The sequence below is a fragment of the Muscardinus avellanarius genome (assembly GCF_963383645.1).
Source record: "Muscardinus avellanarius genome assembly, chromosome: 3".
NCBI classification, from domain to species: domain Eukaryota; kingdom Metazoa; phylum Chordata; class Mammalia; order Rodentia; family Gliridae; genus Muscardinus; species Muscardinus avellanarius.
The window spans coordinates 86,455,322-86,470,821 of record NC_137788.1 but is presented as its reverse complement, the minus strand read 5'-3'; positions in this window follow the sequence as shown (position 1 = coordinate 86,470,821).

Sequence of the window (15,500 nt, the reverse complement as noted above, 5' to 3'; positions counted from 1 at the left end):
GAATAGGCACTATAGAAAAAAGGATATTCAAATGATCAACAAATGTGTAAAAAAGCTATTTATTGCTGGGCGTGGTAATCCTCATGCTTGGGAGGCTGAGACAGGAGGATTGTGCAGGTTTGAAGCCAGCCTCACGCCTCACTGGCTTAAGAGACCCTGTTTCCAAATAAAAATATAAAAAATAGGTCTGGGAGTGTAGTCCAGAGATAGAAGGGTTTTTAGGAACCTCAGTACTACCAAAAACAAAAAGTTATTTATCTTCATTGGTCATCAAGATATGAAAAATTTAAACACTGATTTCAGAATCTAAATCTTAATTAGGATGCAACTCTACTAAATAGAATCAAAATCTGGAAGAATTACAATAAATAGAAAATTCTGAAGCTTCCTGGCCTCTAACCAGATTGTGTAATTGAGCAGTTAATAAAATTTAGCCTACAAGTTTCATGCTGAGGCAAATTAGAAATGGAGCACTCTTAATCTTTATGCATTGTAAAGGATTTATTTATTTATGAGGAGAAGTTTATTAATTTCTGCATCAAGTGATATTTCAATGAATGGATGACTTTCCATTTCAGAATCCAGGATACATCTGCTAGAGTCTGAGTTTTTATGTTCCTTCATAATCCATATGTTGAAATCTTATCCCCAAAGTGATGATATTAAGGGCTGTTTAGCAAAAGTCATGAGGTGCAATGGTTTGGATTTAGAATGTCCCCTCCAGCCCTCATGGAAACCAGGTAGCAATGTTGGCAGTGGGGGTAGGTTGCTCAGGAAGGGTTCCCAGGAGGTTCGGCCTTGAGGATCATACCAGGTCTTCTGCTACCCTTGCTCTCTCTCTGCTCCCAGCCTCCATGATGCGAGGAGGAGCAGAGCCTAGGTGCTCTCCCTCCCTATGCTTCCCACTGCCATGCCCACACACACACACACACAAAAATACCACATAGACTGGACTAACAGGATGTACTGAACCCCAAATCTCCAAAAAAACCATGAGCAAATTAATCTTCATTCCTCTAAGATGAATGATCAGTCATTTGAATTATAACTGTGATAATGCTGAGAAATAAGGGCTCCTGGCCAGTCCTAATAAGATCAATGTCCTTATCATAAACTCATGTACATTCACAAGCACATAAAAGTCAATCACTAAGCCAAACATGAGAAGGGGGGGGGGATGGGATGGGAATTGGGGAAGGGCTAAATGAGGATGTGTGCATGCATGCCTCTATCATCTTGCACTTTATTAAGATGTATGGATATGCCAGGCTTGGTGGCTCACATTTGTAATCCCAGCATTTAAGAGGCGGAGACTGGAGGATCATGGTTTGTGGACAGCCTCAGGTACGTAGTGAGGCCCTTCACAACTCAGTGAGACCCTGTTTCAAAAATTTAAGAAAAAAGACTAAGATGTATGAATACAGTGCACTAATAAAATATTTTAAATAATAAGCTTATTTTCTCATCCTGCCATGTGAGGACACAGCAAGAAGACAGCATTTATGAGTCAGGAGATGATCCCTTTCAAGACACCAGATCAACTGGTACCTTGATTTTGGACTTCCTAGCCTCAAGAACTGTGAGAAATATTTATTGTTTATAGCCACCCTGTCTATGATATCTTCTTATAACAATCAAAATGAACTAAAACATATTTCTTAAAGAAGAAGTCCATGATTATAAGCAGACCCACATGAAACTTGTCAGGCACTTGAAAGTTTTAGATGAACTATGTCATACAGCAATAATAACGAAAGTTATATTTTGCATATTACCATAAAACCAATGATTTATTCAATTCATAGTTTATTAAAATATAATTTTAGACAGGCATGGTGGCATACATTTGTAATCCCAGCATTTGGGAGGCTGAGACAGGAGGATCACAGTTTGCAAACAGCCTCGGCTACCTAGTGAGGCCCTTTGTAAATCAGTGAGACCCTGTTTTAGAATGAAGAATGAAAAATAGGGCATGGAGTGTAGCTTGGAGGTAGAATTCCCCTGGGTTCAATTGCCAGTAACACACACACACACACACACACACACACACACACACACACACACACATATATATATATATATATATATTCATAATTTTATATATTTATAGGGTGCTGTATGATAGCTCAACACCTATATTATACAATATGTGATCAAGAGTCAGGGTAAATTTCACTTCTATCTCCTTAGAAGCTGTTGTTATTTCTTTGTGAAAGAAAAATTTAAGTTCCTTTCTTCTGTCTTTTTAAATATATGTATAATAAACTGTGAACTATAGTCACCCTACTTGCTGTAGAACATTACAACTTACTCTTCCTATGTAACTGTATTTTAGTGCCTCTTATTTAACATTCTTCTATCCCCCTCTCCCCTATACTTTCTAACTTCTACTGACCACTATTATACCCCCACCCCTATGATATCAGCTTTTACATAACCTCTCTATATTAGTATGTCATCCATTTTTATATTCAACCAAGAGGTATTTATAAATCAACACTCTTCATACCATACTTTAAATAGTAGGAATAGTATCACATTCATTAAATAATGTTTATTAAAGACTTTCATATGACAGAGTTGTCCAATTTATCACAAAGCTATTGGGCTACTGCATTGCTTTAGCTTTTAGATTAATTTTTACCAGCTGGAAAACTAGATTCTTTCAATTGCATAGAGCAGAGACTCACTAAGATGATCGCATGTGACAAAGTGTGGTGAGGGATAGGACAGCAAAAAATCTAATTAGAGTGCTGTTACATCTGCTCAAGCAAGAAATGGTGGGTGCCTGGACTAATAAGGCAGCATTATTGGGATTAAGGAGGAAGGAATGGATTAAAGAAGTATTTAGCAATAGAGTTAAAGACAGTAACATATATTTATTAAGAGGCTGGTAAACATCAGCTTTGCAAAGTAATGGGAAAATACTAAAATGCATGGTGATATATACTTTTAATATTTAAAAAAATGTTTTTTGTGTGTGTGATACTGGGGATGGAATCCAGAGGGATTTTACCTCCAAGCAACACCACCAGATCTATTTTTTTTTATATTCTTTATTTTGAAACAGGGTCTCACTGAGTTGCAAAGGGCCTCACTAAGTAGCTGAGGCTGGCTTTGAACCTGTGCGATCCTCCTGTCTCTACCTTCCAAATGTAGTGATTACAATCATGCGCCACCAAGCCCAGGTTATTTTTTAAATTTTTTATTGGTGCATTGTAGTCATACATCTTAATGGGGTACGAGATGAGGTAGCGGCATAAATGCACACATCGCTCATTTAGCCCTTCTCCAATCTCCACCCCATTCTCTCTCCACTCCCTCCCTCTCATGTTTGACTTAGTGATTGACTTTGCTATGTTAATGAATGTACACCATGTACATTAAGGAATAAAATTTTGAACACAATAGAAATATAGATAATACACCCTTAAATCTATCTGGGAAAGACAGAGGATGCTTCATAGAAGATATATACCATGTGAACTCAATTTGTAGAGCAGAGATGTAGTGGACTTGTTCAGAATACAAATTCTGGAATCAAATTCCCTACCTTTGCCTCCTAGTTCTGTCTCTTCTTGTGAGAGGTGCTTAAACCTCAGCTTTCTCCATTGCAAACAGAAACATAAAGGAAATTATTGATAATAACTAACACATGTACAGTAGTCACCATACTTCAAGTACATTCCAAATACTGTATATCCAGTATTACAGTTTTAGTCATCACAATGGTCATTGAAGTAAGTACTGTTGTGACCACCAGTTGATAGATAAGGAAACTCAGCTACTTAAACATTGAATGAATTTCACACCCCACACAGATGATAAAGGGCATAGCTAACATATGAACCCAAGCAGTCTAGCTCCTGAATCCACATTGCTGACAAATATACCACTCTTGCAAGGATTGACTGCTCAGCATTACGGTGAGATCTGAAGTAGATAATGCATATAAAGTACTTAGCAAAGAGCATGTACATGGGAAGTATACTTTTTTTTTTTTTTTTTTTTTTTTGCAGGTCTGGGGATGGAAGCCAGGGGCATTCGACCTCCGAGCTATACCCCCTGACCTATTTGTTGTTTGTTGTTGTTGTTGTGGTTGTTGTTGTACTGGGGTTCCTGGAAGCCCTCCTACCTCCGGGCTACACACCCAGACCTATTTTACACTTTTTTTTTTTTTTTGAAACAGGGTCTCTTAAGCCAGGAAGGCTGGCTTCGAACCTGCGCGATCCTCCTATCTCCGCCTCCCAAGCGCGGGGATGACAAGCACGTGCCACCACGACTGGCTTTCTTTATTCTTTATTTTGAAACTGGGTCTCACTGAGTTGCAGAAGGCCTCACTAAGTAGCTAAGGCTGTCCTTGAACTGCCATGCTCCGGTCTCAGCCTCCCAAATGCTGGGATTACAAGCGTGTACCACCACGCCCGCTCTGGAAGTATACTTATGATATGAAATAAATAATAAATATTAGCTGTGCAAAATGGTGCTATCACGTGGTAGGACCTGCTGGCTGGACATTATAAGAGTACAACGGGAGGAAGGAGACCGCTGTCTTGAAATGGAGACCAGGAGCTCCGTTTCCAATTTCTCTGCTTGTAGGAAGTGCCTTGCCCATCCTTAGGGATGGCTTCATAGCAGAGGATTTGTTAGCTATACAGACAGGAGAATAGAGCACAGATCCAATCAATCAACACTCATTTTCCAAGGTCAAGCTCTAGGCCAAGCCTTGTACCAGTTTCATGAGGAATACAAGGTCAGAGTAATATTTTATTTTATTTTATTTTATTTTATTTTATTTTATTTTATTTTATTTTGCGGGTCTGGGGATGGAACCCAGGGGCATTCGACTCCGAGCTACACCCCCTACCCTATTTTTTATTCTTTATTTTAAAACCGGGTCTCACTGAGTTGCAGTAGCTGAGACTGTCCGCGAACCGCGATCCTCCAGGTCTCAGCCTCCCAAATGCTGGGATTACAAGCGTGCGGTGTAGTGGGATATGCCCATATTCCCAGTACTTGGCAGGCTGAGACAGGAGGACTGTGTGTTCGCAGCCAGCCTCAGCAATGTAGTGAGACTCTCATTAATTTAGTGAGACCCTGTTTCAAAATAAAAAAAGGACTGGTGTGTAGCTTGGGGATATAATGTCCCTGGATTCAATCCCCTGTATCTAAAATAAAATAATAAAAAGCACAGTGGCTGACACCTCATGTTCTGGGGACACAGTTCTCACATCCAGCACTTACTGGCTTTAGACTTGGGCAGGTTACTTAAGCTGTCTGTCCCTCACTTCTATTATTTGTAAAATGCAGGGAGGAAGAAACAGATCTCACAGGGCTTTGTACAGATGAGGAGAGGTGCTTCACACAAGCCCAGAACAAGAGTCCATAAATGTTCCCTGAATATTCCCCACTCTCCTCCTTACCTGCACCATTAACCTGAACCCACTTGATTGCCACCTCTTATCAGTTTAAAGCAATTGCCTAAGTGATTTTCAAGCTTTTTTTCTTCCTTTCACAGCATTTAAACTTTAAAAATCAATTGTATACCAAAAACAAGACATAAAATCCCCATGTCTCAGCATGAACTATCTCCTTCTTCTGTTCTGTTCTTCATCTTCTCGCACTTAGAGAAAATATCTTCTACAAAAACTACTTCTCTATGAGGACATACCCAACTGTAAGAATTAATCATTCCCTCCTGGTAAGCTCTATTTTCTAATGTGTGTGTGTATTAGGGGATCAGATTGCAAGTGGTTGTCATATTAGTCTTTTTATTCTCAAAAGTGCCAGGCCTAGCAATAGTACACTGGGTAGACAGTAAGTTATTTTATAAACTTTATTGAGATATAATTCACATAACAGCCATTTAAAGTGAACAATGCAACAGTTTTTAGTACATTCACAGTTAGGCAACAATCACCATAATTATTTGTTATCACACCAAAAATAAAAGAGAAACCTATTCATGTAACCAGCAGTCATTCCCCATGCACCTCTACTCTAACCCCAGGAAAACACTAATCTGTTTCCTATCTCCATAGATTTGCCTATTCTAGATACTTCATATAAATAAAATCATATAATATACTTTGTGACTGACTTATTTCACTTAGCATAATGTGTTCAAGGTTTATCCATGTAGTATCATTCATCAATACTTCATCCTTTTAGGGCTGACTAATATTCCTCAATAACTATATAACATATCATATTTACTCATTCATTAGTTAATGGACATATGAGTTGTTATCACTTTTTTACTATTACAAATAAAGCTGCTATGAACCTTCATGCACAATTTTTACTGTAGATGTATTTTTATTTCTCTTGGTTATATGCAAGATCCAGGAGCTGGCTTGCCATATTGTGTAATGACTCTATATTTAACCTTTTAAAGAAGTATCAGACTGGTTTTTAAAGTAGTTATGCCATTTTACATTCCCACCAACAGTGTATGAGAGTTCTAATTTCTCTACATCTTTGCCAACACTTATTATTATTTATCTTTTGGGTGATAGCTATCCTGAGATAGGAAGGAATATCTCACTGTGGTTATGATTGGCATTTTCCTAATAGTTTATAAAGTTAAACATCTTTTGATGGACTTGTCAGTTATTTCCATATACTCTTTTACCCTTTATACTCTTTAAACAAATACCTGTTCATTTTCTGCCTTTTATATGGTACTGGGGATTGAATCCAGGAGCATTCTACCTTGAGCTATACTCCAGCCCTATTTTTTATTCTTTATTTTGAAACAGGGTCTTACTAAGTTGTGAAGGGGCTCACTAAGAAGCCTAGGCTGTCCATGAACCCACAATCCTCCTGTCTCAGCACCCCAAGTACTGGGATGCCAAATGTGTGCCACCATGCCTGACTTCTGCTTATTTTTATTTGAGTTATTCATCATGTTATCATTATGTTACAGAAGTTCTTTCTATATATAGATATAAGTCCCTTTCAGATGTGTAATTTGCCAAATGATTTTCTGCCCTATGAGTTGCCCCTTCACTTTCTTGGTGGCATCCATTAAAGTACAAAACTTTCTTTTTAATTTTTTAATAATAAATTTATTTATTCATTAATGTTTTTTAATTTTTAATTTTTAATTGTGCATTGTAGTCGTATATCTTACTGGGGTACAAAACGGTAAAGGCATACATACACTAATCACTCATTTAGCCTTTTCCCAATTCCTACCCCATTTCCCCCCTCCATCCTCCTTCTCGTGTTTGTCTTACTGATTGACTTTGATATATTTATGAAAGTATTTATTTTTTAAATTCCAATATATTCATTTTTAAAATTTAATTTTTTTAAGTTTGTACTTTTGGTGTAATTCATTTATGTATCTATTATATAATGCAATGACACAAGTTACAATTATATTTTTCTCTAAAATTTTTATATTTTAGCTTTGACATTTAGATTTTTTATCCATTTTGAGTTAATGTTTTAGGTAGTGAAAGTACAAAACAACTTTATTCTTCTGCATGTGGAGATTTCCAGTGACATTATTTTCTAGAAAGACCAGTCTTTGCCCAACAAGAAGAGTTTGGGCTGGAGCTGCCCACTGCCTGGCTCCTTTCTTCAAGGAGTGAAGAGTCTTGTGAAGGAAGCTAGAGGGTATGGTACGAGAGAAAAGGACTATGCCAGACAATGCATGAGTCCAAACGGCGAGAGCTGGCAGGGAGTCACTTCCTCTAGGTTCCTAGACGGAGCACAGAATGGCCACGAGCAATGGTCTTTCTTTCCTTGAGAAAAAATTACAGGTGGTACCTGCTTGGTACTTGAATATGCAATCCCAACAACTAATAGCCATTTAAGGGAGCAAAAACACAAAGATGCAGATTCCTCAATTAAAAATAACATAAGCATCCTCTGGGCATGGTGTCACACACTTGTAATCCCCGTGCTTGGGACGTGGAGACAGGAGGATCACGCAGGTTCGAAGTCAGTCATGCTGGCTTAAGAGACCCTGTTTCTTGCCAGGCGTGGTGGCGCACGCATGAAATCCCCACGCTTGGGAGGCTGAGACAGGAGGACCACACAGGTTCGAAGCCAGCCTCAGCTACTTAGTGAGGCTCTCAGCAACTTAGTGAGACCCTGTTTCCAAATAAAATATAAAATAGGTCTGGGAATATAGCCCAAAGGTAGAAAGCCTCTGGGTTCTACCCCCAATACCACCAAAAAAAAAAAAAAAAAAAGAGACCCTGCTTCCAAATAAAAAGTATAAAATAGGTCTGGGAGTGTAGCCCGGAGGTAGAAGGGCTTCCAGGAACCCCAGTACTACCACACACAAAAAAGAAGCATAAATATAATAGGAAAACACTGAGGACGTACCAAAGACAGGTCCCCCTTGAAGTACATCACCCATTATCTTCAGTGACATGCTGGCCATTGGTAAATGTATCTATTAGTTTTAAACACAAAATCATAACATTTTCCTTTCAAACCTTTCTGAATTGTTCTTCATTCCGAATCTGAGGGCCTGGCTTTTCTCTAAACATTGTTGCAGCCACCAAACTCCATTACCAGCAAGGGTCAACACTCCCTGCCCTCAGATGCGAAGTGGTCCCTGGATCATCAAGTCTATGGTGTCGATTTAGAGAACAAGCAGATGGTTTCTGTCAATGTATCTCATCTGAATATCGGAGTCAAGCCTTGAGCTTAATACTTCTAAGATGATGAAAAAAATTAAGAGTTTGTTTAAAAATAAAATAGTTCTGGAGTATAACTTGGAGATAGAATGCCACTGGGTTTAATCCTCAGAATGAGAGAGAGAAGGAAAAAAAGGAAATAAGAGAGAAAGAAATATGACATCATTCATCAAAATGTTACCATTTATATCTAAATTACAATTAATTAACAATATGCTGGAGTTTCTTTATTTTCTGAGTTAGACAATATGTTTATATAGAACTGCACAAATACCTATATTCAGTGTTCTGTATATATGCCTCTCCACCTTAAAAACAGTCTTTATAATAATTCTTATTCACTGAGTAATATGGAGGTATGTAAATCCTCTGTATTTTACCCATAAATATCTGAAATATTCTTTTGTTGCATAAAGAACTGTGCTGGGGGGCTGCTGTTTCCTTTAATGTGCAGACCATTCTGCTGATGACCTGTGGAAGGCGGGTCTGCTCGCTAGCATCTGCTACCTGGCAGACTCCACAGGCAGCTGGGGAGGAAACTTCAGAGTTGCTCCTGGGTCTTCCACATAATTAGCCTGTTTATAGGCCATCTGGGTTGCTTTGATTTCACCATCACCATTTCTTTCTTTCTGAAGATTTTTCTGTGTGTCTCTTCCTTTGGGACTGAGATCATTAATAAGACCTTTCTTAGTCGGGGACACTAGCTTCTTTAATGTGTCTGGCAAGTTTCTGCCCCCTGGATCCATCTCATTATGAAGCACCCTACAGACCAAGGGAGGGCGGCGTTTGTATTTGATAATGCTGTCATCAAATTAACAGGCCTCGTTAGAAGGAAATTACAGATTTGGGGCTCCCTAATACAATAGATTCTTAGAAAACCTCATCCAAAGAATTACAAAGCATGCTTAAAAAGAACTATTAACAGGAAGGGCTGCATTTTAGTATGGGCTTCTCAGATGGGTAGAGATGCTGAACTACCAGTGCTATGCTAATCAGTGTCAGTAGGAATTTTAACTTAATTTGAATATCTTCGGGCCCCATCAGCCTGTGTGGGCCAATGAGGTCACATTAACATCATGAAATAAATTTCAATAGTTAATTAACCCTCATTTGAGAATCTCCTTTGTCAGCAACTTATGTAGAGAGTACATCACTTCCCTGGTCTTTAAGGATGACAAAAGGATTGTCATTTGTCTCTAGAGGGTAAAAGAGCTCCCAATCCACCTGTTTCCAAGCCTGCTGGTCCTGGGAACACAGGTTCCCCATCACTTTAAACTTGGAATCCCTCCAAGCATAGAAGAGTACACTTGTAATCTCAGTACTTGGGAAGCTGAGACAGGAGAATCACACATTTGCAGCCAGCCTCAACAATTTAGCAAGGACCTCTACAACTTATGAGACCTTGTTTCAAAATTTTAAAAAGTAAAATAGGGTTTAAAATAGATTTGAGGTCTAGCTCAGAGATAGAATGCCCTTGGGTTCATTCCGGTACCACCTGGGATTCCATTGAGCTGAGTTAGTGCTCCATTATTAGCATCCTCTTGTTCACACACTGCCACTCACCAGAGTCACCAAAACTCTCTCAGTCCTCTTAGTGCTATATCACCACTGTGGGTGAAAATAAGAAAAGCTTCCTCTACTTCTTGTATTACCTTCTTTCAAAGGAGTCCAATGAATGAGATGGTCCTAATATTTATGGGGCTTGGGACAAGTAAAGAAAGGGAGACTCCCCTTCCTCAAACTAAATATTTCCCTTGTTACCTGTGCTTTATCACTATCAGTAATTGGCCTCTCTCACATACACATACAAACACTCTACCTCAAATGTTAAAGTCAGAAAAAGAAAAGGAACTCTTGTCCCAAAGAATTGGTCCCTCTGATCTAGGGATGTGCAAATAGATGGCAGTATCTGCCTCTAGGAAGAAGACCTGGGAATGAGGCCTATGCAAGCATTAGATGTATGGTTGGGTTGTTGGGGATTCCATGTTCCTGAAACAGAGTCCCATGGGCATTCACTTCCTAGATGAACCTGAATCTCAGTTTAGGCCTATAGGAGATATCACATTATAGTAATGTAGCCATGCTTCCTAGTCATTTGATTATTTTTTATTAAAAATCATAGGTAAGAACAAACTGCTATCAGAAGTATGATGTTTGAGGGAGGCAGTGTGTGTACTTCAGTAGCTTCCTGGCATTTTATTTTCAATGAGCTTCTATATAGTATCCTAATGATAAAACAGATAAAAGTGAAGTTTCTCTGGTTGAAGCAAGTGATAAATAAGGTCTTAAGGAATTTATTGATTGATTGATTGATTCATTCATTCATTCATTCATTTACTTTTGCATTCATTTAACAGAAACATAAAGACAAAGAGAAGAAGACATCTCTATCTAAAATATACTCTTCCCACAACCATGCACTGAGCTCCAAAGACTTTATCCAGCCTAACATGGACTGAAACCTTGAGAACTGTGAGCAAATAAATCTTTTTTTTTTTATGTTGTTGCCTTTAGGTAACAGCAGTGAGAATGCTGGCAAGAACAGCAGGGATTGTGTTTCTTAATATTTTTATGAATATAACTTACTTAATCCTTATGATGCAGAGATAGGGAAATATAAGGCTGAGAGGTGAAGACATTTGTCCAAGGTCTCACAGATGATAGATGCCAGAGCTGAGATCTGATGCCAGCCAATCTGGCTGCAGTGTCTACACTCCTTATATCTCACCACCTCCAGTGATCATATTTCTTATGCTATTCCTTCTTTCTAGAAAGACTTCTTGCTTCTCTTTAGTTATCAGATCTTACTTATCCTTAAGACCACATCAAATCTTACCAAATACACACATTGGCTACAGTGGGGGCATAGAAATAAATTTATTGGATACAGCAGCACTGTATTATTCAGGACTCACGAGAGTAACAGAACTCACAGGACACGTATATGGTAAAAGGAGATTTATCCAATTAGTTTACAGGCTGAAGCAGTGTAGTCCCAAGTGACTGCACTCAAAGACCCCAAGAAACAAGCAGCTGTTTGAACAGTCCAAGAGCTGGAGTCTCAGAATCTGAGCAATTGCTAATTCAGTCTCAGTCTAAGATGGAATGGCCAGGAAACTCTCCAGAGAACTGATGGTGAAAGTCTAGTATAAAGAGCTGAAGCTGATATCTCAAAGAAGAATACATGTGTTTTCCTCAGAAAGAATCATGCATGTTGTCCTGCAGTTTTTTTTCTTTTATCCAAGTCCTGTGCATATCAGAATAGTGCTATCCACATTTATGGCAGAACTTCCCATTCACTCTTCCATTACATAAGCCACTTATCTCATAAACACACTCAACGTCACATAATCTTAGGTGTTTCATAATCAGGTTAACAATCCAGACTAACCATCACAAGTACAAAAATATTTTTGAGTCAACATCTTAAAAATCAAGGTATTTATACTTAATACTGTTTGCTATACCATCAGCTCCAAACAAACATCATTTCTTAGTGCTATATCACCACTACTGTGGGTGAAAATAAGAAAAGCTTCCTCTATTTCTTGTATTACCTTCTTTCAAAGGAGTCTAGTGAATGAGATGGTCCTAATATTTACGGGGCTTGGGACAAGTAAAGAAAGGGAGACTCCCCTTGGAAAAGCACAGTGGCTTTACCATGGATTCTAGTTTTTCTAAATAAAATTTTATAGGAATATAGTCACACCCAATCAGTAATCCTAATGTCACAGCTGCTTTTATGGGTAGCAGAGTTACAGTTAAATTGCACCAGAGATGGAATGCCAGAAACACCTAAAAATGTACTACCTAGAAAGTCACAGAAAATCTTTGCAGACTCCTAGGCTAAATCTAAAAGCAACTGCCCCTTTGAGCTCTCTGATCAGCACACCATCCCACCACCCACACCAGACCTCGGTTACCCTCCCCTAACCTTCCTGGCCTCTGCGGACATTAATTTGTCTTTTCTGTTCACAAGTTTTTAGACTCTCTCATGAAGTTAAGTCTTGTTTCTCTATGTTTTCTTTAGTCAAGTCAGTCCCAAATTCTCTCTACTGTCAATCAAACATACACACTTACCTGTCCTGGTTTAACAGCACAAATTTTTTTCTTCCTGTATAAGTTTGTTAGTTTTATATCTCCAGGGCAGGAATACTCCTTTGCTTCTTTTGCATGCCCCTAGAGGCTGGTACTCTGTGAATAAAACAATAGACACCTGGTAAATATTTTCATTTGACTAATTGTTGTCAATCTGATGTATTCTAACCTTAGAAAAGAATAAAGAATACTAAAATAGATGTTTTGCTTCAGGAAAAAAAAGAAAGCTAAGGAAAAGGTGTATATTTTCTGTCTAAAAATCAAAAGAAATTACTTGTAGTCAGCTTTACATAATCACCTAACTGCTCTGGAAAGCAAAGTCAGGGTGCCTCAGGAGGATACTGCCTGCCTACAAGAAGTCCTCCTAGTGTGGTAGCCTCAGTAGCTTACTTACTCTCAAGAGCTTGTTGGCTTGTCCCTAACTCCACAACTTGGGGAAAACTCTATTACCTTAATTTTTCACATGATTATTTAAATGATCAAATATGCAGTTAAGCATTTAGAACAACAAAAGGGTACCACACTTTCAATCCAAGCCTTTTGAAAAGCACATTTTTTCCTCTAAACAAGAAAAATGGAGAAAAAATAAGGGAGATGGTTCAATGGATATAATGCTTGTTGCTTAATAATTTTGTCTCTGATACTACTTTGAATTTCATTGCCAAAAAAAAAATACCCTTCCAAGTTTACTGTATCTTCTCTGAAATTTCTCATTACTGGTGTTTGTGTCTTTCTTATGCCTAGGCATCTTGTATCTCTTATATATGACCTTACATCTGCTATTACTTGTAGATACTGACCTTGTAGGTGAACTTTCAGAAATATCTTATTTTCAAGATGAGCAGAGAGCAAAGGGGAAAATACCGCCCCAAAGTCACCCCAAGTGACCCAAGTCCACACTACTGAGGGTGAACAATGTTGGGATAGTTCACTAGGGTAGCAAACTGAACATAGAATTGAAAGACCAAAGTGAGTAGAAATCCAAATCCTGGGACAGGGCAAGATGGAAGACAAGAGATACCCAGCATCCACCTGCTTCTCCATGAGACAGAACCAAAACAACAGTTGTATAGCTGCATGTTGAAATGGGTAGCAGTGAATAGCACTGATATCCAACAATAAAAACATGAGAACCCAGTGAATGCAGAGATTTTGAATAATAGAATAATAGAATAGCAAAAGAAAGAATACCCAGCACCTTTCACATAGTCTTATTTCTGAGGGAAGAAGAGTATCTTGTTTGTGGGGTTATAGAAGAAAGAGTCCCAGGGAGCTTCATTTAGTGCAGACTATGGCATGTCACAGACATGCAGTCTAAGCAAATAAGAGAGGGGATCCGTATAGTGAGCTGGATATGGAGGAGTTCATAGCATCTCCCAGAAAATGCCCAAGGTGTTATAATCAGGAACCATCTTGAAAAGGGCTGTATTATCTGAGCTTGCACTACTTTAGGGGTCAGAAGTTCTTGCATTTTTTTAATCTCCAGACTCCATTGTAATTCCAATGAACTACCAGAGTGGGCAGCTGTCTCTTTAAAGTCACAGCTGGGAGTGAGGGGAATGAATCTGACATAAACCAACTGAGATTCCTATGCTCTGGGAAATGCAAACTGTAAAATGAAGGGGAAACAATGGCACTTCCAATTAAATCAGTAGTTCTGGGAATATTCACTCTGAATCCAGAGGTATGAAGAGCCCTGTGGTATTGTTCAAGGCCCAAGCCTAAGAGCACTGGGAAAGAAAGGTGCAAACTACAAAAACGATGCCCCACTCCAAGGCCAGACTTTTGTGGCTATATTCTTCCTCCCTATCCTCGGAGGCAAATAGGACCTGTTATATCACTGGTATTTGCCCCAAACCAGAGTGTACAGTCTAAAAACCCAGGGAGAATCTTTGACCACCACAATTTGCATTTTTACATTAACTCTTTCCAATGTACAAAGCAGTTGAGAGAAATTTCAACTAGTTTCAGCCTCAGATCATTTCCACTACGTCCTGGTGGGCACAGCCATCACTCTGTAGTTTCACAAACTAAGATGATCCAGTAAACAGTTTTGATTAGCTGAGGTCAGGATCATTAATACTCAACTCTCTCCACACAAACTCCATCAGGGAGTAATTTTTTCTTTTTCTTTTTGACAGGTTGGGTCAGGTTTTTTATTTTTGTTTTTGTTTTAAGGAGGAGACTCTGCTGGGCGATACTGCGAGGCAGGCGATGTCGCAAGAGGGGCTGTGTTCCTATGTGTAGCCCCACCCACAAGACATTTTCCTCTCCAGCGGCGGAGGGGCTCAGATGTCTCCAGGAGCGGTCCAGCTCCTATCCCTGAGAGAAGACCACATTAAAATTATTTTCCCATGCCCGGTCTCTCTCGCCTTTTTTTGCACCAAAACCTAACATCTGGTGCAAAACCCAGGACAATTATTTTATTTTATTTTAATTTAATTTTAAATTTTTTAAAAATTTCCTGCCACCACTGCCGTGGCGTGCTCTAGGCGGCCTTGGCAGAAACCTCCACCTGGATCCACCAGAGTGCATGATCTGCTGGGACCACTCCCACCCTGCCCGCTGCTCCAGGACCACCGCTGCTCCAGGACCACCGCTGCTCCAGGACTGCTGCCACCACCGCCCCTACCTGCCCAGACTGGAGACCGTAGGCCACCTTCCCTGGCCCCACGCTCTCTGGCCATCTTCCTCAGCCCCGCGCTCTTTCCCTGAGAGCCAGAGGCCATCTTCCCCAGCCCC